At 35.6% G+C, this 8,223-nt stretch overlaps 1 protein-coding gene across 1 annotated transcript in view; it reads right to left on the minus strand.

Moving 5' to 3' along the window:
• The window catches only part of LOC102852020 (ferritin light chain-like), a 13,933-nt gene that overhangs the window by 5,106 nt on the left and 604 nt on the right, over nucleotides 1–8,223 (minus strand). The window lies entirely within an intron of this gene.

Here is an 8,223-nt window from a genome sequence, read left to right on the forward strand (position 1 = left end):
GAGATGGTATCTCATTGTGGTTTTGATTTGCATCTCTCTTACTGCCAGTGATTTGGAGTATTTGTTTATATGTCTGTTGGCTATTCTAATATCTTCCTCTGTGAAAATTCTTTCCATGTATTTTGCCCATTTTGTGACGGGGTCATCAATCTTTATCTTATGGAGGCCCAGGAGAATTATATAAACTTTTGTTATGAGACTCTTGTGTCAGATGGTATTGCCAAATTTTTTATCCAAGTCAGTAGGGGTTTTTTGTTTGTTTGTTTGTTTTTTCATCCTGTTGGGAAAAGATATTGATGCACACAGGGATTTAATCTTTAGGAGGTCCCATTCATCAATTTTAGTCTTTTCGGATTGTATATTTCTGGCTATCTTTGGCAGTCTCTTTATACCATAGACTAGGGTTTCTAAACATGATACCAGTTTATCTCTTTTGTACTTTATGGTTTGGGGCTTTACTCCCAAGTCACTTATCCACCTAGAGGTCACTTTTGTGTATGATGTGAGATATGGGTGAGATATGTCAGCTTTGTTCATGTAGCAGTCTAGTTTTGTCAGTACCGTTTGTTGATAAGGCTGTCATTTCTGCAAGACAAAATAAAAGACCTAAAGAAAGGGGAAAATGTGCCCTGTTCTTGGATAAGAAAACTTAATATTGTGAAAATGACAATCCTACCAGGAGCAATTTACACATCTAATGTAATCGCAATACATGTACCAAATTCCTTTTTCAAGGAGATCAAAAAGGAAATTGTCAAGTTTATTTGGAGAATCGAGAGACCCCAAAATAAGCAAAACACTTCTGAGAAACAAAAATGAAGTGGGAGGCATAGTACTCCCAGTCCTCAAAACCTACAACACAGTGGTAGGAACCAAAATGGCACAGTACTGTTACAATGACAGGCACATACATCAGTGGAACAGAATTGTGAATCCAGAAATAGACTCAGCTATTTATGGTCAACTGATACTCTACAAGGAAAACAATTCTAGAGATGGCCTCTGAACTATCATGAGATATACTGTAACTTCTATTTTGTCTAATGAAGATTGTTCTCATTTTCTTCAGCTTCATGTTGAACTAATGTAGGAACAATTAATGGTATGTCCTGCAGTTAGCCCTTGGTCTTCTTCTAATTGATGATAATGAGTTTCTCTGCTCTCTCTTTCTACAGATAAACTTTATTTGATTCCTATTTTTCCATCTGGTGAGATCTACATGTGAGTTTTTGTTCATGATTTGGTACAAGGTTATTTAGAATGAATAAGCTATTGGTCATATAGAATTCTGTTACGTAAATTCTTTAGATAGAATAATTTCTATGACCCAAGCCATTATTTCCCAACTACTAATCCTTTTTCTTTGCTTCCAATTTCTGTATTTTAATCACTAGCAATTATTGATACATCTTGGTTGCATGTTGTGTCAATATCAGACTGCAGAAGTTATAAATAACTTCACTTTATTTATCTTTGATATTATTGTTTGGTGCATAAATTTGAATAATAGTCATTAACTGTTCTTTCTTGAAGGCATATAAATATTATTATACCACTGACAATGATGTATACTTCAGGAATGATCTTGAAATGTTCCTTTGGGTGATGAATAAAACATATATGTATGTGTGTGTGTTTGTGGATATCTATCTATCTATCTATCTATCTATCTATATATATATATATCTCATAGTAAAACATGTTACTGTCTGATTCAAAAGAGCATATTTCAGTACATTTAAGCTCACTAATACCTATGATATAAATCTTTATGGATTGTACTACAGTTTTAAAGACATTGAATTTCGCTATATTTACATTCTGCATTACATTTACTAATCATTAGTGAATGTTTATAGCTATTTCTTCTCATTTTAAATTGTTTCACATTAGCAAAGGTAGATCCAGAAAATAAGCTTTATTTGTGTCCAGTTTAATGGCATATGTGAAGTGTCATAATAAGAGAATTAATGATTTTTAACACATTTGACCATCGTACACACAAATAAGCACATTCATGTTTTGTATAATGGTATAAACCTTTGTGATTCAGAACTAAGTCATAGCTGACCCTACAGTAGAATTTCAGAGGCAGTATTTTGCAAGGGAGGTGATTTCCTGTCTTTCTCTTGTGGAGTTGTTGGTGGATTAAAACCTGTCTTTGAATTGACAGTGAAAATTCTCACCACTAACCCAGCAGAATTCCAGAATTTGCAAATACTATATATTTATTTTCATAAAGTATTAGTTTCAAAAAATTGAATAGCTTTTACTTGTAGAATTGTAAGACATAAAGCTACTGTCCAAATCTGATCTTTGTTGCAATAATAATAATATTGCTAATTCTGACACATTGTGACCTGATATTTGTCAGGGTAGAACTGGACTCCAAAGAGTCTTCTAGCTGATTATCCAGAAGACGATTTCCAGGTCCATCTGCTAAGTTTCCTTGAGGTGAATTTGAACCTCATCATGTCCTTTGGCAGCTGAGTGTGTTCAGTGTGTCATATAAACAATGGCAGTAGATAATGATTGCATACTTTCTGTTACACATTTTCCCAATTAGCATGTTTAGTACATTTGCTTCTCAATATCAAATGGAAGTAAACACAGACATTTAAGTGATTTGCTCAGTGGTCGCTCAGTGATTTAATAAGAAGATCAGCTTAAATTTCCTTTCTGCATCTACATGAGCTCTGGTGGCCTAGAGGCAAGAAACGCTGCAATACCAAAGGTGCACGGTTTGAGGCCACCAGCTGCTCCTCAGGAAAAGGATAGGCAATCTCCTCCAGTGTGATTAACTGCCTCTGAAAACCTGCTGAGGGTCAGTTATGGGTCAGTTCTGACTCTATGGTACACATCTACATATCTAACTCTCATAATATACAATTGATTATAACATTTTCATTGTTATGAGAAGCACCTGTATGCTCATCTATATTGATCAGTTGTTTTACTGTCATTCTAAATTTTGGTTTTCTTAGTATAGTGTGGTTAGATTCAGAGTATTTTCTTAAACAAATATGTAACTTAGATAAACATTGTTGTTGCTGTTGATTGCCTTTGAGTCGAGTACAGCTCATAGAGGTCCTATGAACAAAAGGCCTGAAACCCGTCTACAACTGTTGACATTTATCAAAGTTCATAGAGTTTCCAAAATCATGTTGGTTTGCATAACACTTTTTATTCTTTAAATGTTACTATGTGCTGTCAAGTCAGGACAGCTGCCCCTCCAGCAGTTTTTCACAGGCAATAAATCACATTAGAGGAGTTTGTCCTTCTTTCTCCCATGAAGCAGCTAGTGGATCTGAACCATGTGCCTTCATGTTGGTGCTGCACTTCAGTTCTCCTTTCTTTAAGTGGAATTTTGTAATTTTGGGAGCTTTGGTAGCTCCTTCATAACTTCTTAGGCTATCAAACAGCTAGGTCTAATTCTTCAGCTGGTCCTAAATAGAACGATGAAATGAGAATTCTGCTCTTAAAGGTATACACTGGGATAAACTTGTTTATAGTGGGTATGTATTTTGACAAGGAAATATACTGCCAACCCAAAGTAATGTGGTTTATCAGCCTGCTGCTTCTTGGGAGAAAGATGAATAATCTATTCCTGTGTTTATAACCTACCAGTTATAAATCAGCTCTGACTTAATGATACATAACAATGCAATTCTAGATTTATTCTCAGAAATAGAGATTTCCCACTCAGATATGAGGGTAACTGTAGTGGCATCAAGGATGAAGCTTCTTAGTGTTGCCACTTAATTAAATTTTAACGTTTATTAAGAGGTGAATGAAGGTTTACAGCAAAAGTTGGTATTCCATTCAATGATTCCTATGTTTTGGTTTACAATTTATATAAAGAATTACAATCCGGGAGACTTAGAAAGATGGGTTAAATAATGTATACTGCATTGAAACAAATGAGGGAGAGAACTGTTTAAAAGGGATATGTGATTAGGTATTTTTGTCATGATGGGAATTCAGAATGAAGGCTACATAGTGGAGTGGACCTGGGGGGAGGGATTGTAAAACAATGAAAGAATTTTTCTTTTACTTTTCCAAGAGGGTAGTGTACTAGGGGTGGGGAGAGGGTTGGGAGACAAGAAAAGTGCAACAGTGAATGAATGGAAATCCAAAGTCTCTGTAAATTTTAATTGAAATTAATAATTTTTAAAAAAAATTAAAAAAAGAATTACAATCCCTACATTGTATCATTACTTTCCTCCTTCTGATTCTTATTGTCATTCATTGTTTGGACATCTTGCTATTTGACTTCTGAGCTTTATTCCTAGTCAAATACTCTCCCTGTAATCTTGTGTGGTTCATTAATAAAAGGACTGATTACCTCCCTGATATTTTTTCACTGTATAGATCTGTAAATTGTTTGGTTGAAAGTTTTACTACATGGGTGAGTTCAGTTTAAGCACAAAGAATGGTAAACTATGTATAAGCATTTTCTTAGTAATTTTAATATCTGTAAACATTTAAGCATCACCCCTCAGAATATTAACTACCAAAGACAATATCGAAGATATCCAAAATATTTTAACCATATCTTTATAAAAAGATGCTATAAATCATCTTACATTATGAGTACTTGGTAATATACCTTAGAAATTGCTTAAATTGACACAGAAATAAAGGTGTAACTTAAGTTCTTCATGTGAAATTTATTTCATAAAATATAAGGGAATATCCACAGCAACATAGTATAGTTCATTGCTCTTGTTTTTTGAGAATGTATAACTAAATATTTATTTAAGTCTCATTTACTGTGCTTGGAAGATTATACTCTTTCCAATGACAGTCTGCTGTTTGTAAAGGATGCTATATAGGTCATTAGATTTCATATATAGATAATTTATAAAGAAAACATTGATAAAATAATAAAAAACTTTACAAAAGCATACGAAAAATAAAAACTGGATGATAAGTTTGTCTTTGTATTAAGAAAATAAAGATCATAAATAGACATTAAGAATTAGGAAATATTTTTTGTAAGACTATTGGGTGTTTTTTTTTTCTTTTTATATCTCTTCTGTAGAACAGATTAGACTGATTGAATTTGAATACATATAATTCTCAAAGAGCTACAATTTTATAGATTCAATTTCTTCATCTAGTTTTTTGAAAATTACATATGTAGGAGCTGAAAACAGGTGCACATACAAAACAAAGAAGGAGCACATTGGAAATGCAAAAGAGTTTACAAATTTTGGCCCGAATTTTCATGAGACAGTAAGAAAGAACTGTAAAGAATGTTAGCAAAAATTCAAAAACACTTTTAAGTATTGTATACCCTCTCCTTTGTAAGAATTTGTGACTGTCAATTTTGTACTTATTTTTAGTATAGAATATTTGAACAGGATGTCATACAATCTTCAGACACTGTGAACTTTTGGTACTTCTACAAAATAAGGACTGATCCTGGTCAATATTTTAATTATTTAAAAGCTAGATATAGTTTTAGCATTATATTCAAAATCTCTTTATTTTAAAAAAACTAATCATGCATATATTTTCACAATAATTATAACTTATTTTCAGTGTATTTTAAAAGTTGTTGTTTTTTTTGTTATTGTTATGTGCCATCAAGTCATCTGAGACTCAAAGTGACCCTTTGAACAACAATTCTGGTGTTGTTTTTTGAGAATGTATAGGTAAATATACATTTAAGTGTCATTTATTGTGCTTGAAAGGATATACTATTTTTAATGACAGTTTGCTGTTTGTGAAGGATGCTATATGGGTCATTATATTTCATGTATAGATAATACCAATTTATAAAGAAAACATTGATAAAATTACAAAATGATAAAAAGACTCACTGACTCCAACACTCCAGTCTCTGTGTCAATCCACCTCATTTGGGATTTTCCTCTCCTGCACCATCCCTCCACCTTTCCAAGAATGATGTCCATCTCCAAGGACCAGTCCTTTTTGGCCACATGCCCAAAGTATATGAGACAAGCTTCCAAATCCTATCCTTCAAGGAGAAACTTGGTCTCACCCTCTCCAGGACAGACCTAGTTGTTTTCTTGGCAATCCAAGAAGACTCTTTTTCAGCACAACAACTCAAAGACATTAATTCTTTCTTCCTCAGTCATTGTTCAGCTTTTGATGCATAGCAAGTAACTGCAGACTATTGCCTGGATCAGGCACACCTTAGTCTCTAGACTGACATTGTTGCATTTCAGTACTCTGGAGAGGTTACTGACAGCAGATTTTCCCAGTGCAATTCATCTTTTGACTTCCTGACTGCTGCTGCCAAGAGTGTTGACTGTGGAGCTGAGCAAGCTGTAATTGTCAACAACCTCAATCTCTTCTCCATCAATCATGGTGCTGACAATTGGCCCAGTGGTGAGAATCTTCGTATTCTTGATGTTGAGACAGGAAATATCCTTGACACACCCCTTTCCTAATTTTGAACGTTGCAGTGTTTCCTTGTTCTATACTGAGGAGTGCTTCTTGGTCTGAGTATAGGTTTTGCATGAACCAAATCAAGTTTACTTGTATTTCCATTCTTCGGAAGATTAGCCACTACTTGTTATTTACGTAATCAGCCTTTGCATAATCAAAGAAACACAGATAGACATTCTTCTGGTACTCTACCTTCTCCCAAGATCCATGTGACATTGGCAATAAAGTCTTTAGTCCTATGACCTTTTCTAAGCTCATCTTGTATTTCTGGTAGTTGTCTGTTGATGTACTGTTCTAGTAGTTTTTGGATAATCTTCAAGAGGATTTTGCTTATAAGTAATATTAGTGATATTGTTTGATACTTTCTATGCTCTTCCAGGTCTCTTTTTTTTTTAAATGAGAATAAATGTGGATCTCTTCCAGTTAATTGGCAAGGAATTTGTCCTCCAGATTTCTTGGCACAACCTGGTGAGTAGTGGAGCATCTGTTTGTTGAAATAGATCAATTGGTGTTCCATTAATCCCCGGCCCCTTGCTTTTCATCAGGTCCTTTAGAGTCACCTCTACTTCCTCCTTCATCACCATTGCCTCTTGGCCACATGATGTTTCGTGAATTTCTTCTATGTCAGCCAATTCTTTTGGATACAGTAACTCTGTGTACTCCTCCCATCTTTTTAATGCTGCTTGGATCATTCAATATTCTACCCATGTTGTTGTTGCTGTTATGTGCTGTTGGGTCACTTGCAAATCATAGCGACACTATGTACAACAGCCCTAAACTCTGGTCTGTCCTGTGCAAATCTCACTGTCTCTGATACACTCATCTCAATTACCCGAGTCACTGAATCAATCCACCTCATAGAGGGTCTTCCCCTCCTGCACTGTCCCTCCACCCTCCCTAGGATGATGTCCCTCTCCAAGGACCAGTCCCTCCTTACACCATGTCCAATGTATGTCAGAAGAAGCCTCAAGATCCTTGCCTTCAAGGAACAGCCCTGTTTAACCCTCTCCAAGTTGAATCTGTTTGTTTTCCTAACAGTCCATGGTACCCTCAATACTCTTCTCCAGCACCACAGTTCAGAGGCATCAATTCTCCTTCTGTCCTCTCTAGTCATTGTCCAACTCTATGACATATAACAAGTGATTGCAAAGACCATGACCTGTATCAGAAGCACCTTAGTCTCCAGAAAGACATCATTGTTCTTCAACACTTTGGAGAGATCCCTAACAACAGACTTTCCCATTGCAATATGTCTTTTAATTTCCTGGTGCCAAGAATGTTCACTGTGGAGCCAAGCAAACTAAAGCTGTGAACAATCTCAATCTCTTCGCCCTCCATTCTGATGCCACCAATTGGTCCAGTGGTGAGAATCTTTGTCTTCTTGATATTGAGCCTCAACCCATATTGAAGGCTTAAGTCCTTGACCCTCTGCAACAAGCACTTCAGGTCCTTCTCAGTTTCAACAAGCAGGGTTGTGTCATCTGCATAACACAGATTGTTGATAGATCTTCCACCAATCCTGACACCACATTTCTCCTCATAGAGCCCAGCCTCCTGGATAATCTGTTCTGCATACAGTTGAAAAGGTATGGAGACAGGATACATCCCTGGCATACGCCCTTCCCAATTTTGAACCATGCAGTGTTCCCTTGCTCTGTTTTGACAACTGCCTCTTCATCCAAGTTATAGGTTTGGCATTAGCATAATCAAGTGTTCTGGGATTCCCATTCTTCTCAGAATCAGCCACAGTTTGTTATGATCCACACAGTCAAATGCCTTTGCATAGTCAATGAAACACAGATA

The sequence above is a fragment of the Elephantulus edwardii genome, unplaced genomic scaffold (assembly GCF_000299155.1).
Source record: "Elephantulus edwardii isolate Elephantulus edwardi_28Jun2011 unplaced genomic scaffold, EleEdw1.0 scaffold00013, whole genome shotgun sequence".
Taxonomy (NCBI): Eukaryota; Metazoa; Chordata; class Mammalia; order Macroscelidea; family Macroscelididae; genus Elephantulus; species Elephantulus edwardii.